Source organism: Pogona vitticeps, chromosome 2 (genome assembly GCF_051106095.1).
Source record: "Pogona vitticeps strain Pit_001003342236 chromosome 2, PviZW2.1, whole genome shotgun sequence".
In the NCBI taxonomy this organism is placed as follows: domain Eukaryota; kingdom Metazoa; phylum Chordata; class Lepidosauria; order Squamata; family Agamidae; genus Pogona; species Pogona vitticeps.
This window is the reverse complement of record NC_135784.1, coordinates 161,524,890-161,541,347: the sequence shown is the minus strand read 5'-3', so window position 1 is coordinate 161,541,347 and position 16,458 is coordinate 161,524,890. Positions and strand designations below refer to the sequence as shown.

At 39.1% G+C, this 16,458-nt stretch overlaps 1 protein-coding gene and 1 long non-coding RNA gene across 4 annotated transcripts in view; one reads left to right on the top strand and one right to left on the bottom strand.

The window, feature by feature from the left end:
* The window catches only part of LOC140704645 (uncharacterized), a 50,615-nt gene extending 35,203 nt beyond the window's left edge, over positions 1–15,412 (bottom strand). Inside the window, exon 1 of one of the 2 annotated variants that reach the window (XR_013541213.1) lies at positions 744–15,412. This is a non-coding gene — a long non-coding RNA (uncharacterized LOC140704645). The remainder of the gene's footprint in view (positions 1–743) is intronic. The other variant, XR_012083964.2, reaches the window with a different exon arrangement.
* PRKCA (protein kinase C alpha) overlaps positions 1–16,458 on the top strand; it is a 264,506-nt gene that overhangs the window by 151,538 nt on the left and 96,510 nt on the right. The window lies entirely within an intron of this gene.

Sequence of the window (16,458 nt, the reverse complement as noted above, 5' to 3'; positions counted from 1 at the left end):
TTATGTTTGCTGTCTTCGGTAAACAACAGTGCCAGTGATGAAATAACTTTCAGTCCATCAAGTTCTGCCCAGAGCTTTCTCTGCTTATTTGAGCTCCACATTCCAGGGAAAGTTCAGATGTTAAAGCAATGTTCCTCAACCTTTTTCAGGCTACAGACCCCTTCTTATAATAACCAAGTAAACTGTGACCCCCCTCGCTGCCACATTTGAATGAAAAGGTGTTTTAATGGAGTAAAGAAAACATTTCAAAAATTAGTTTTTCAGAATATAATTCTAACCAAATGTATTAATATTATTGTAATAATACAGAATGGGGAGGGAGACTGTAAATCTGCTTCTTACCAGATAGAATTTGTCAAGGAAAAAAAGTCAATCCACAATTAAATTGAATTTCTTTTTTTAGAGGTAGAAATGACCTTCCTTTGATATTTTCTCCCCCTCCCCATAAAGGGCCCTCAATGAAGAGCCCCTCCCCCTTGAGCCTAAATAAAACCTCCCTGCACTCTGTGCCCCACCCTCACCCCAGTTCTCCTCCCTCATCTTTTTGCCCCTCTTGCCTTCCTCTTCCTCAGGCAGGAACCCAGAGGCATCTCCTCACCCAGGTTCCCCTCTCCCTTCATTGTGCTGCCATTGCCACATCCAGAAGAGCAGGAAATTCAGGTGGAGTGAAAGGCAGCAAGAACTTTTCAGTTCTGATGCCACCTTCTGGCATCGCCCGTTCCTCATGTACACTGCGTGCTCACCTCAATCAAGCCTCTTTGAGCGGGCCAACGCTTGGGTCTGAAGGGCTGGCGTTAGTCCTCCAAAGGTGGGTGCAAAAGAGTAGAGAGAAGTGAGTGAGAGCAGCACTTTTGAAAATGACAGATATCTTTCTTTTTTTCTCACTGTGCTTGAGAATCCGCCCAAGCGGGTACAGAAATAACTAAGACTTCTAGGTTGCCTCGGGGGAGGGGGGTGTCAAGAGGATTCAAATAAAACAGCATTGTGTATACCGTATTTAGTATAATACCTATGGAAATAATTGCAACTAAAAATAACCGTCGTGACCCCCTCCCCGAAAAGACTTTGTGATTCCCAAGATGGGAAACTGTGTTAAAAGATATACTCTTAAGAGAAATATTTTAAGGTAATAAAGATATTGGTTAATGTATCCTGTGTTGTGGTTATTTCCATATTCACCACTACTGTAAAGCTAGATCTCTGTAGTGAGGGAATCCTGCAGCAAACTGACATATTTGTCTTCCGACTGGAGGATATATATACTCAATGGGAGTTACAGATCCCTCTTACAAGTGCCCAACTGACAATCAAAATACCATTCACAGAATGAAAGACTTAGAAGGGAACTTGAGTATTATGTAGTTCAACCCCTTGCTCAGTGCTGCTCTTGTTCCTTAGAGTTTTGGTTTGTATAGTAATGATGGCCTTTCTGTGCTGAGGATTGTCTTCTAACCAACTGAGCTGCTAAGCGAGGTCTGCCTTGTTCACACAAGAGATCCTTGTTCTACCACTCTAAGGCAACTTAGCTGAAGCTGTTGCTAAGCAACAACAGTTCCTACTGAGCATGTGCCATGGAAAACCTTCTAACAAACCATAGGTTAACATAGACTGAAAAAAATAGTTATGTTAATAAAACTACAAGGATGTTACAAATCAGACAGAAGACATTCCCACTGAGGTAAGACAGAAGACTATTTCAGCAAAAGATGTGGTACGAATTAAGAAATCAGTTGAAAACTCCATCACCACAAACATCTCCAAGGAAGAAAACAGACAAAAGTCTGTCAAATTGCTCGAATCACTTGCCAAACTTTAAATGCTACTAAAGCAACCATTTTCTTACCCTCTCAATGTCAAAATCACCATATTCCACTCTCAAACTTACCTCTCCTACACTGCCAAGTTTCTGATCAACCTTTCTCAGAATAAGTCATTCCCTCAACTGCCCCTGCCATTTCTGATTATAATTTCAGAATTCAGTGCATCTGTCTTGCTCTTAGCATGCAATTTAGTTGCAGCTGTAAATTGCGTGCGAGAGCAGATGTTGCACTCATATGCTTGGTGCTCTGGGTCACTGGTTTCCACAGTGAAACTCTGAGTTTTAAAATTAGATTGTACTTATATCTTGATAGCTTTACAGCTGTCTGTGAGGAGGAAGCTACACTGCTTTCAGCTTTGTGTCATAATAAAATCCCATGATAAGATGTGTGTGCATTTCATATCAGCTCCGAACAGGCTTGGGAACTTGGTATCAGGTGCACCAAGCCATCATCATACGCATTCAGCGTTTGCTTTCAACAACTTGATTTTAACTCTTCAGATTGCATAGGTATGTTTTAGTCATCATTTGTCAGATGACCAAAGAATGCCCAATAACAAGGCAAGGATCACAGAACAGATCACAATAATTTTGGCCCTAAGAAACCAGATTGGCACCCTCTCTCTTGTCCTTTTCAGGCAGGCTTCTAATCAATAAGTGGGAGTTTGGAGAGCACTGTTTTTGAAATTTAGGTATTTTAAACTGCTTTAAAAATATTTCAAAATTGTTTTGAATCTGAATCAATATTTTATTGTGTTTTAAAAGATATTGTGTTAATATTAACTGTTAAAATCGTAAATGTATATTACATTTTGTATCGTTTTGTTTTAATGTAAACCTGTATATTTTAAATTGTTTTTATCTTCTAAATTGTGAGCCGCCCAGAGGAGACTATGTCTAGATGGGTGGCATATAAATGCAATAAATAAATAAATAAATAAATAAATAAATATTTTATCTCATTATTGTATGGTTTTAATTGTTATGAACTGCCTTGGATCCCTTTTGAGGAGAAAGGTGGCATATAAATAAATAAATAAATAAATGAGGGGTAGTAATCCCAGGGACAGCAGCACAGTAGAATCAAGATGAGTGTGTGTGAAATGAAAATGAAAGGACTGAGTGCAAATATGTGTGTTTGTGTGCATTGTGTTTGTTTTAATAAAGAAGTGATACAGAAATGCAAAGCCAGGAGAAAGGAAGTAGAAACAGATGGCTGCCCATCCGTTTCCGCATTGACTTCAAAGTGTTAATGCTTACATATAAAGCCCTAAACGGTTTAGGACCTCAATACTTGGAGGAACGCTTACTCCCAACTAGCTCTACCCGTGTCACCTGCGCGAGCCAGGAGGTGAGGCTGAGGAGCCTGACCCTGAGGGAGGCCCGAAAGGAAAGAACTAGAAACCGGGCCTTCTCGGCGGTGGCTCCTTGCCTCTGGAATAACCTGCCTCCGGAGATTCGCACTGCACCCTTTTAAGAACCAACTAGAAACGTGGATGTATAGGCAGGCCTTCCCTTCCAGTTAATTCCTGACCTCTTTCCTTTTTTTTCTCTTTATTTGATTTATTTTGTAATTTTCCCATCTTGCAGAATCATTTAATTAATTAATTGTTAGAAATATTTCTTGAACTTGTTATGCTTTATGTTGCAAGCCGCCTAGAGTGGTCGAAATGACTAGATAGTCGGGATATAAATACCATAAATAAATAACTAAATTATATGGGAGCTTCATAGTACAGTGGTTAAACTGCTGCACTACAGCAAAATCTCTGCTCATGACCCGGGTTTAAGGTTCACACTGAGCATTCCATCCTCCTGAAGTCAGTAACCGAGTACCCAGCTTGCTGTGTAGCCTATATAATTAAAATTGGAAATTGCCCAGAGAGTGCGTCAAGTGCTATGTGACACTATATAAGCAGCATATTTTGCTTTTGCTTTTTTATAATGTTATTGGCTAAAGTGTTCTAAGACTGAAGGAAATTAAAATAGAGTAGTGCCCAGAAGCAGAGAAAGGGCTTATATGATGTTGTTTAAAGTGGGGGGATTATGATGTTCTCTTGCAGTCACAATTGGACTAATACAAGAAAGTATTTTAGGACAAGAGAAGACATTTGGTCTGAAAATGGAAAGCCAGGTAAGTAGGCAAATGGAGAGGGTGAAAGAAGAGGAGGAGAGTAGAATGGGCAGTGGAAAAAGCTTATGAACAAATGTGGAGTTAGATAGAAGTTCCATTGGATCCTTTCCATTTTCTTTTTGAATGCTATAAAATCATTTGTTGTAAACAAAAACGGAACACAAATTGCTGTCAACACTTATAGCAACAATTCACAGCATACTTCAGTTCTTCTGTGAGCATTAATAATTACATTTTCAGAGAAAACGTGTATAGCTGTTGTTACTCAGGGGCCTCATTGGTGGCTTCACATTCTTAATTCTAAACAGATGAAAAATCCCTTGAAACTGCTCCTTCATGGGATTGAACCTTTGGATTAACCTTGCCTTTTGACCATCATATGAAGATTCTCTCTCTCTTTCAAGATGACTAATCCATTTAGACTCCTGATATGGACATTTAATAGCCAAAAAGCATTATAAATCAAAGGATGTTTTGAAATTGTTTCAAATGCATCACAATGTTTGTCTCCTGGTTTTTGAACAAAGTCATGATACTAGAGGTCTCTGAGAAAATGTGCACATTTTACTCATATGAAATTTGGAACCATACCATTTGTATTTTCTTTTCGTCTTGATCTGCTTTCACAACAGGTTTTTTTTAGTCCACAAGACCCCTTGTTTGTATATTGCCTCTAATTAAGCTGCAGCTCCTTCATTAAAGAAGTGTGCAAAATATAGTTACATTAGTTAAGTACGGAGGCATTCATTCCAAATTTAACAACCATATTGTAATTAGGAAGTTAGAAAGCCCTGTGGGTGCCGGCACATAGTTCCTCTTGGTTGCCAGCTAAATCAGAACTATTATAAACAACAAGAACATTAATAGCAGGCACCAGTCATACCCAGATAACTCAGTGATTTTTGTGCTATTTATGTTACAGGTTTTAGTGTTCATTAACATAAAAACAGAACATGACAGTAAAACATTAAAGCAGGTGTTCTCCCCCTCAGTCTAATCTATACAACCTGAAACATGTTTGTGGCTGTCTAATTACAAGTGCAAGACAATTCCTTATAGTGTGATTTTAAAGGCTAAGATTGTACATAATATTAATATTTATTTAAAAATATTTTTACCCCATCTTTCCTTGAAAAGGACCCAAGGTGGCTTACAATAATGAAAACACTAAGTATACAATGGTGGTTAACATCATTAAAAGACTGCATTTAAAACTACGAGCAATGAATAAGGAGGCATCTTACATCATTAGCAAGCAATATTAAGGAAAATATCAGTAAATATATAAAAATCTTAAAAATGTCCCTCTGAGAAAAGGAAAATACAAAAATGGAAAACACAAGTAGTACTGAAAATTAGTCAAAGCAGTAACACATAATAATCTATCTAAAAATCATGCACAGGTAGCTGGTTACTGAGGGAAGGCTTGCCTGAAAGGTAAAGGTCTTTGACTCCTTGTGAAGGGATAGCAAAGATGGGGCCAGTCCGGCCTTCTGTGGGAGGGAGTTCCATAAAAATAAAAATTATTGTATTGCATTTGGCCTTACCAGGATAGTCCCTAGCCACCCTCCCAAACCCTGCAACTTAATATTTTCTGGGAAGGCTCAGAGAGGTTCATGGGATAATTTCCTCCATCTTTTGGGCTCCCTATTACTGATAAACCTACTGCACATTCCTCCATATTTTTTTCTGATATAATGAGCTTTTTCAATAAAAAAAAAGATGTACCTTGATTTTGTGGATCATGCATGGATGTTTTCACATATCTGACCTGTGGTTATTGGAATCTTGACTTCCTTAACCATTCACTGGAACTGTTCTTATTCACTGCATGCCACTGTGGCTATTGGCTGTTCAGACAATAGGGAAACAGAACTCCAATTCTTTGGTGCTGCTGTTGCCACTCAGAGCTCTCTTAGCATCCAGGGCTCAAAATAGCACTAGAATGTTCCTGGTTTTTACAAAACAAACAATATTTTGTGAATTTAAAATATATTAAAAATAAGAAAATCTGTCTTTTACTATAACTTAATGAAGTATGTGTTTGGTCAAATTCATGTTGGTAGCTTTGATGACACCGTCAAACCATCTTGTCCTCTGTTTCTCCCCTTCTCCTCTTGCCTTCACATTTTCCCAACATCAGGGTCTTTTCCAGGGAGTCTTCTCTTCTCATGAGATGGCCAAATATTGGAGTCTCAGCTTCAGGACCTATCCTTCCAATGAGCACACAAGGTTGATTTCCTTCAAAATGGATAGGTTTGTTTCTCTTGCAGTCCAGGGGACTCTCAAGAGTCCCCTCCAGCACCAAAAGCATCAATTCATCGACAGTCAGCCTTCTTGCTGGTCCAGCTCACACTTCCACACATCACTACTGAAAAAAACCATAGCTTTCACTATGCAGACCTTTGTCGGCAAGGTGATGTCCCTGCTTTTTAAGATGCTGTCTAGGTTTCTTGTCGTTTTCCTCCCAAGAAGCAGACACCTTTAATTTCATGTCTGCTGTCACCATCTGCAAGTGATCATGGAGCCCAAGAAAGTAAAATCTGTCACTGCCTCCATATCTTCCCCTTCTGTTTGCCAGGTGATGGGACCAGTGGCCAAGATCTTAGTTTTCTTGATGTTGAGCTCTCCTCTTTAACCCTCATTAAGAGATTCTTTAATTCCTCCTCACTTTCTGCCCTCAGAGTGGTATCATCTGCATAGCTGAGGTGGTTGATATTTCTTCCAGCAGTCTTAATTGCGGCTTGGGATTCATCCAGTCCGGCCTTTCGCATGATGTATTCTGCATATAAGTTAAATAAGCAGGGAGACAATATACAGCCTTGCCATACTCCTTTCACAATTTTGATCCAATCACTTGTTCCATATCCAGTTCTAACTGTTGCTTCCTGTCCCACATATAGATTTCCCAGGAGGCAGATAAGGTGTTCAGGCGCTCCCATTTCTTTAAGGACTTGCCATAGTTTGTTGTGGTCCACACAATCAAAGGCTTTTGCATAGTCAATGAAGTTTTTAAAAAACAACTAAAAACATTGATATTCCGGCAGGCCTTCCCCTTAACCAACTCCTGACCTTTTTTCCTTTCCTCTCCTTTTGCCTTCATGTTGAAACCCTCTTTTAACGTAGAATTGTTTTATATATGCTGTTGTATATGTTTGTAAGCCGCCTAGAGTGGTCTCAATCAGACCAGATAGGCGGGATATAAATAAATAAATAAATAAATAAATAAATAAATAAATAAATAAATAAATAAATAAATAAATAAATAAATAAATAAATAAATAAATGTTTTTCTGGGACTCTCTGGCTTTCTCCATAATCCAGCGCGTGTTACCAATTTGGTCTCTGTTTCTTCTGCCCCTTCGAAATTCAGCTTGTACTTCTGGGAGTTCTTGGTCCACATACTACTGAAGCCTGCCTTGTAGGATTTTAAGCATAACCTTGCTAGCTTGTGAAATGAGTGCAATTGTACGGTAGTTGGAGCATTCTTTGGCACTGCCCTTCTTTGGGATTGGGATGTAGACTGATTTTTTCCAATCCTCTGGCCACTGCTGAGTTTTCCAAACTTGCTGTCATATTGAGTGTAGCACCTTAACAGCATCATCTTTTAAGATTTTAAATAGTTCAACTGGCATGCCATCACCTCCACTGGCCTTGTTGTTAACCAGGCTTTCTAAGACGCACTTGACTTCATTCTTCAGGATGTCTGGCTCAAGGTCAGCAACCACACTATCTGAGTTGTCCGGGACATGCAGATCTTTCTGGTATAATTCCTCTATGTATTCTTGCCACATCTTCTTGATGTCTTCTGCTTCTGTTAGGTCCCTGCCATTTTTCTCCTTTATCATGTCCATCTTTGCACAAAAGGTTCCTTTAATATCTCCAATTTTCTTGAACAGATCTCTGATTTTTCCCTTTCTATTCTATATATCTTTGTACTGTTCATTTAAGAAGGCCCTCTTATCTCTCCTTGCTATTCTTTAGAAGTCTGCATTCAATTTTCTGTAACTTTCCCTATCTCCCCTGCATTTTGTTTCCCTTCTCCTCTCTGCTGTTTCTAAGGCCTCATTGGACAGCCACTTTGCTTTCTTGCATTTCCTTTTCTTTGGGATGGTTTTTGTTGCTGCTTCCTGTACAATGTCACGAGCCTCCATCCATAGTTCTTCAGGCACTCTGTCCACCAAATTGAGTTCCTTAAATCTGTTCTTCACTTCCACTGTGTATTCATAAGGGATTTGGTTTAGATTATACCTGACTAGCCCAGTGGTTTTTCCTACTTTCTTCAGTTTAAGCTTCAATTGTGCTATGAGAAGCTGATGATCAGAGCCACAGTCAGCTCCAGGTCTTGTTTTTGCTGACTGTATAGAGCTTCTTTGGCTGCACAGAACATAATCAGTCTGATTTCGGTATTGCCCATCTGGTGATGTCCATCTGTTCCAGCCTCTTGTGTTGTTGGAAAAGAGTGATTCTGATGACCAGCTTGTTCTCTAGAGAAAACTCTATTAGCTTTTGCGCTGCTTCATTTTGAACTCCAAGGAAAAACTTTCCTGTTGTTCCTTTTATCTCTTGACGCCCTACTTTAGCATTCCAGTCCCCTATAATGAGAAGAACATCTTCCTTTGGTGTCAGTTCTAGAAGGTGTTGTAAGTCTTCATAGAATTGGTCAATTTAAGCCTCTTCCGCATCAGTGGTTGCTGCATAAACTTGGATTATTGTGATGTTGAAAGGTCTGCCTTGGATTCGTATTGAAATCATTCTCTCATTTTTGAGATTGTCTTCCAGTACTTTACACCTTTTCCCATTCTTTTGTTGACTACGAGGGCTACTCCATTTCTTCTACTCCGTTTCCCATAGGGATTCTTGCCCACAGTAGTAGATATGATAATCGTCTGAAATAAATTCACCCATTCCCGTCCATTTTAGTTCACTGATACCCAGGATGTCAATGTTTATTCTTGCCATCTCCTGTTTGACCACATCAAGCTCCCCAAGGTTCATAGATCTTATTTATTTGTTTGTTTGTTTGTTTGTACCATGCCTATCTGGTCAATACAACCGCTCTTGTATTCCAGGTTCCTATGCAGCATTTTTCTTTGCACCATCGCACTTTCCTTTCACTTCCAGGCACATCCACAGCTGAGTGTCCTTTAAGCTTGGCCGAACCACTTCATTAGCTCTGGAGCTACTTGTACAGTTGTGCCTCAACTTACGAACTTAATCCATATTGGAATGGTGTTCATAAGTCAAAATGTACATAAGTCGAAGCACCTTTTTCCATAGGAATGCATTGAAAACCGATTAATCCGTTCCAGCCGAAGAAAAAAAAATCACACACACACACACACACACACACACACACACACAAAGAACACAGCAAGCCCGGTTGGAAGGTGCTGGGGCTTTAATAAGAAAAAACTCCAAAAATAAATAGCAAAGCCACCAACAACACAGCACAGAAACATACTTTCCCCAGCCAAAACCCACCCAGGACAGTTTTAAAAGGAGAAAACAGCAGCTTACCTCCGTGCAGACACACACACACACGCTAACTCCAGAGCAGAAGGAGGGTCTCCCAAGCTGCCGTCGCTGATGACAACACACTTTCTAACTGCCAAAAGTGAAAGAGCTACAGTACAAATAAGTAGCCTTGTCGCCACCTACAGTTAGAAATTTGAATTGCCCGCCTTTCCCCCTGCCCTTTTCCGTTCATAAGTTGAAGCTTTGTTCACAAGTCGAAGCAAAATTTTGCGAATGAAGTTGTTCATAAGTCGAAATGTTTGTAAGTAGGGATGTTCGTAAGTAGAGGCACTACTACTGGTGTTCCACTCTTCCTCAGTAGCATGTTGGACACCTTCCAACCTGAGGGGCTCATCTTCCAGCATCATATCTTATCGCTTTTTGTTTCTGTCCATGGAGTTTTTTTGGCAAAGATACTGGAGTGGCTTGCCAGTTCCTGCTCCAGGTGGATCACATTTAGTCAGACCTTTCCACTATGACCTGTCCGTTTTGGGTGTCCCTGCACAGCATCGCCCATAGCTTCTCTGAATTATTCAAGCCCCTTTGCCATGACAAGGCAGCAATCCTTGAAGGGGTCATGGAAGGTACCCTTGCCTTAGTTTTTCGAGACCCGCCTCTTGTGTTTCTCAGCAAAGTCAGGTGGCATGGCAGCCAGGGAAGTCCAGCTGGAATGTGCCCAGCTGTATGTACCTAAATTAGGATCCCACTCAGAGCATTTATAGGTACAGATAAATTATCCTAAAAATACTTCATGCAAATCTGTGTGATTCCAGTGACCCTTCGCCTCTGGAACAACTTACCTGTAGAGATCTGCCCGGCTTCCTCATTGAGGGGCTTCAAGACTAACTTGAAGACATGGTTATACATTCAGGCCTTCCCTACAGCCATTACCTAGCCCATCTCCCCTTTTCTTTTCTTTTTCTCTCTCTTTCTTCTTGTTTTTCTTTTCTTCCTTTCCCATCTTGGACTCTGTGATTAATCTGGATTTTACCTTAGTTTATTTTTTATATATTGTATGTAAACTGCCCAGAGTAGACACATTCTAGATGGGTGGTATATAAATCTAATCAATCAATCAATCAATCAATCAGTCTTTTCTGTTTTTGTAAAATGTATGTGGACATCCCATTGGCTTACCTTTCAGCACGGTGAACAGGCTGCTTCTCAGGCAGTGTTCTAATATTGCATGCTATTACCGATGCTCTATAGTTTTAAGATTTAAGAGTAGAAGAAATGTAAATAAATCACAATAATTCAGCATCAATATTACGATTATCTTCCAAGATCCAAGTTTCAGCGCTATCTATTTTATTTTATTGCCATGGTCCAAAATCCTGGAAAGCTGTTGCCAGTTGATGCGGCTGGTGCTGAGATAATAATAATAATTTATTGTCATTGTAAGTATATACACATACAACGAAAATGGCTTAGTTCAGTGGAATGCAGTTTCCTGAGACTGTATGTATGTATGTATGTATGTATGTATGTATGTATGTATGTATGTATGTATGTATGTATGTATGTATGTATGTATGTATGTATGTATGTATGTATGTATGTATGTATGTATGTATGTATGTATGTATTGGATTTCTATCCCATTCATCTAGACCAAAGGTCTACTCTGAGAGTTAAAGGACTTTGCTGATAAACACAAAAGATATCAACTTTCTTGGATTCTGTTATTTTTTGACCTTGTAGCCATCTCACCTGCATTGAAATCTCAGCTGTCTTCTAAATTTGCTGTGCAATGCATCAAATGCCTCGTAGGATTTGGGATACATGGTTTCCTTGTCTCTCATGCGAAGTAGTGTTTTGTTGTATTCATGTGAAAGATTTGTGGGGACAGAGTAAAACACATTTCTGCACGTGTCAAAGGTAGTTAAATCAATACGTTGTCCATAGCTCAGAGATCTCCATGGGAAAGGACACCTCAAACCCACAGATCTCAGTTTCATTGAAGAAACAATGAAACTGAAAACAATCATTTCTCAGTCCACCTTCATCAGACCAACAAGACCACATGTCCATAAGAGGGCCAGCAAGGCACAAGTGAATGATAGCAAAATGAGGAACCGGGAACAAGGAAAGATTTGGCATCACTTGGCAAGCCAGCCTTTTCCCCTCTGCCCTCATGCATCTCACTGCCTTAGCCTTTGAGGGAGAGGTCAAAGAGAACTCAGTACAGTGGTGCCTTGCTTAGCGATTGCTCCGTTTAACAATGAAATCGCTTACTGATGACTTTTCTGGAGTGTTTTTGCACTTCGTTTAACGATGGTCCCTATGGGCAATTTTCGCTTAGTGATGGTTGGGACCATGCTTCACATAGCAATTAATTTTTGGGTCCCCTGTTTCGCTTAACGATGGTTTAGACAGCCTCATGTTTGCTGTTTTTTAAATGTTTTCCTGTTATTTATAAAGTTAGAGTTTACTGTTTAAAATGTTTGAAATCATAAAGTGAACTTAATAAACCCTTTGTTAACCAAATTTGACTTTGTTCTGACTCTTTTTTAATTTATTGTTGTACTTTTTTCCCCCCATTGAGATGCATTGAATAGGTTTCAATGCATTTCAATTGGGGAACCGCGTCTCGCTTAGTGATATTTCCTATGGCGATTTTCACTTAAGGATGGCAATTCGGTCCTATTGGAACGGATTATCCAGTTTTCAATGCATTACAATGGGAAACCGTGTTTCACTTAGCGATGAAATCGCTTAGCAGCGATTTTTTGGGAACGAATTAATATCGCTAAGCAAGGCACCATTGTATTTACCTCTTCCTCCTGGCTGTCTTCCCTTGCCTTTTAGTCTCATCTCTCCTTTGTCTGCACCTCATTGTTTTTTTTCTTTTCATGTTTGTTTCTGTTTTCTTCTCCTGCTTTCTCTCTTTTGGTTTTCTATCCTTCCCTGTTCACTCTCTCCTGGGGCTGTTAAATGCCCTCTTCCATGACCTCCACCTTTCATCCAGCTATTCCAGAAGATTTTGCCTCATTGCTGGGCATCCAGCCATGTCCACAGCACCCACCAATGATGTAGGCAGGCTCATGATAGCTAGGAGCCCTAATGAGTTATTCTCACAGCTGCTGTGCAGAGAGTAGAGGTTTCACCCCATGATTTCTTTTCACAAGCACCTATTCCTTATGTCATGTAATGCAGTGTAATGCAACCCTAACATGTCAATGAAGAACTGGGCTCAAACTATATGCCATAGGGATCCTATTGCTGGGAGCTGAATATCAGCTGGAATTACAGAGACATGTTTCAGGCAAACCTTCGTGACTGAGCAATTACACAAGGAAATGAAGGCCATGTTTACATCCAAGGAGCAACCACATAAGAAAGCTAATTTGCAAACCTGTAACACTTGCTGTGACAATCGGCTGATCTTAGCATTTAAGGAATTCCTACTTAGCACTTAAGGAATAATAGACTATCTCTACCATATAGTTTGAGCTAGAAAACTCCGTTCTGGCACATTTACTTTGTTTAGTCAGTACACATATATTTTAATTGGAATAAAGTTAGTGTTGGCTGTATTACCTTTCTTCCTCTTTTGCTTTTGAGTGACTGTCATAGGAGCCATATGTCAAGCTGCAGAAGCTACTTTTTTCAGTGATAGCATCTGGCATCTTGGCAGGATCTACAGACCTTTCAGGCTATTCTAGAAATAAATGTCTGTAGATTTGTTGTATTTTTGCTTGCCGATAAGCTGCTCCAGGACTTCATGTGCTGCTTCTTTCTTTGCCCAGAAAAATAAGGACACTGAGAATTCAGTAAATAGAAACATAAAACAGCTAAAGGTCCTTGGTTCAAGTTGGCCCTTTTATTAACAACTATGTACTATTAGTATAAAATAGCTTCCTTTTAATTTTTTTTTTTTTTTTTTTTTTTTGCATTTTTAGAAAATCATAATGGAGAGGTGCCTAAATTATTATTACTCCTGGGGAGACTGTTTGATTCTGTCACTGAAATGGGAGCAAGTGGTCCTTTCAGCAGTAGTATTGTTGAAGGAGAACCTTTCTGTGTTTGTGGTTTTGGATGTTCTTTTGTACAGCTTATAATTCTGATGTTTTTTTTTTAAAAGGAAGAAGCTAGCAAAAGTTATGTGTTACAACATGTCCTCTGTGTGCTTTCCAGTAAAGTTCTGACCTTGTTATTGCAAAACTCGTGTTCCGATTAAGAACTCTGTACTGTATCATGGCATTTCTGAAATAAAAGTGACTTCTTTTACTGGTACAGTGGACCCTCTACTTAAGGAATTAATCCGTATTGGAATGGTGGCTGCAAGTCGAAAAGTCTGTAGGTCGAATCTCCATTGACCTACAATGCATTGAAAACGATTAATCCCATAACCAGCGGTTTTTATTCTATTTTTGTTCCATTTTGGGTTTTTTCTGGTCTGTAAGTCGATTCTCCGGCTGCAAGTCGAATCTAAATTTTGCAGCCAGAGAAGTCTGTAACTCAAAAAGTCTGTAAGTCGAGCCGTCTGTAAGTCGAGGGTCCACTGTACATGGTTTCTACCTTTAGTGAAAACTCTCCAGAAACAGAGAAGTAGTAATGAAGGGAACAAGAACCTGTTTAAAACATGCAGCATTTAATCATACTAGACTTTGGATAGTATTGCAGATTGAAATGGCAACAAAGTGGACCTTGAAATCTGCTGCCAGGCGCTTCTGTCTGCAAATAAAGAGAAAAGTCTTGTTCACCCATTCTGAGTTTCTTTTTGTATCTCTTGTTTGGCTTGGTTTGTTTATATCCTGTCTTTTTTCCAAAATAGAAGACAAGGTGGCATGCAACAATTAAAAATACATATATAAAATCACAATAGATAAAGATACTATCATTAAAATAGAATTAAGTAAGAAGAATGATTGGGGGAAAAAACACATTCGTTTTATATACCAGTTGTTTTTTAAGCTGCTGATAAATGTATGCTACACCTTCCTTGTAAAAGATACAATCCTGTAGGGACATTTGGAAGTTAAAAAAAAACTTATTGATTATCACCTGCCAGCACTAGTACTGAAAGGAAGGGGCAATCTAGCCTTTTGAGGCAGGGAATTATGGAGACTGGAATCTATCCTTTCCTTGCAAATATTCCAAGAAGTGATTTTCCAGAGTCCGAGTACCACAGGATTCTCGAATGTGGAACCCAACAGTCACAGTAACCTCTGTAAAACAAAACCAGTTTTAAGAGGCTGATGCCATTATTTATCCAATAGAACAAAAGAGCTAATTCCAGATTATTATGTAATTATTATGTAACTGTAAATTATTACAGTTTAAGCATTATCAGATTATAATACACATTCCAGTGAGCAAGTGAAGGCATGTCTAGAGGTATCCTGTTGTATTGCCTTAGTATTTGACAAGACTTAAGGACAGGGAAGGGCAGGGCAGGAAAGGCTAATAAAGGAATTTTGAATTAAAACTCTACAAAGTTTATAAAACTCTTCTCCCCTTCCCTTCCCTCCCCACCACACCACGCCTTGTTAGAGGAACTTAGAAGATCTGAATAGGCTATTGCAAAGTGACCATCAGCTACTGGTAAAGTTTCAGTAGCCTTTTAAAATCTAACAGTGCTGTCCTGTTGCTTGTATGAATTTTGAAGAGATACTGTAGAATTGATGACTTTTAACATTACGTTGTAGCAGCTGGTTACAGTTGGTTCCAAACCAGAAAAAATTGTGAAATGTGGTTTGCTTCTGGTGTGTTTAGCAATCAGTACATCTGCTGCCGTAGCATCAGATCATCCATTTCGCCACTTGTCTTCAATGAAATTTTGACCAGTTGCGTTTAATACTGTTGATACTCTTTTTGCACTAGGTGTTGAACTTGCTGAAATTTTACTGTATTGTTGTGATCCCTTTAGCTGAGATAAATGTGAGCAAAAATATTGCACACTGGGCAAAATCCTGTTATGTGACTTTACCCAGAATGGGCACCAGAAGCATTTAATTTAAGGTAACCAAAAGTTTCTATATCACTTCTTTTAATTTTTGAGGCTCCCTTGGGCTCCTGTTTGCCCTGAGGAAGCCTTTGGGAATCTCAGGTAGCCTTTAATAATAATAATAATAAAATCACTGCAGGATTGTTGCCACCTGGATTGGGACCACCAGTGGCAATCTGGCAGTCTTGTTGTTGTTGTTGTTGTTGTTGTTGTTGTTGTTGTTCTTCTTCTTCTTCTTCTTCTTCTTCTTCTTCTTCTTCTTCTTCTTCTTCTTCTTCTTGTTTATTATTATTATTATTATTATTATTATTATTATTATTATTATTATTATTATTATTATTATTATTATTATTATTATTATTATTATTATTATTATTATTATTATTATTGACACTCCTTGTATCCAGAGGCTGCAAAAGGTAGACCTAGGGAGCCTCACAACCTGAAAGGAAAGGGGATGGGGGGCTTTTAATTACCTTTAATTAAGTGCATCCAATGCCTGATCTGAGTTGTGCCATGCAAGGTTAACCAACAGGATTTTGCCAAAATGTAAAATTATGGAAGAACTGATTGTAAAGGATGATCAAACCAGATGACTGAATATAAATTTAGAATTAATTGTTTTATTGTATTTTCCTATATGTTGTTCTGCCTCCCTCTAGAGGGGCATATAAGTATTTTCAGACTCATTCTCATTCTACATAGTAGAGACTTTAAAAGTCCATGTGTGGAAAGATTTATGGAGCTAATGGTATGAAAATAATAGCTGTTCTGTAGGCTATTGTTATATATGTAAGGTGCAGCTTCAAAAGCAGCTTGGGTCTTATCTAAGGCACAGTTCAAATTAAAAATGGTAAGTGGCCTTTCCACCCATAGAGCTGCATCGCAGAAGGCAAGGTCTGCAGCAGCTCAACTGAACATGTGCATCTGGGATTAATCAGCTGGTTTGCAGTGGTGCAGACCGAAATCTAGAAATGCAGGTGCTCATCATGACAGTACCGTAGCCAACCCACTCCATAAGAAGAGTCCAAATGTGCA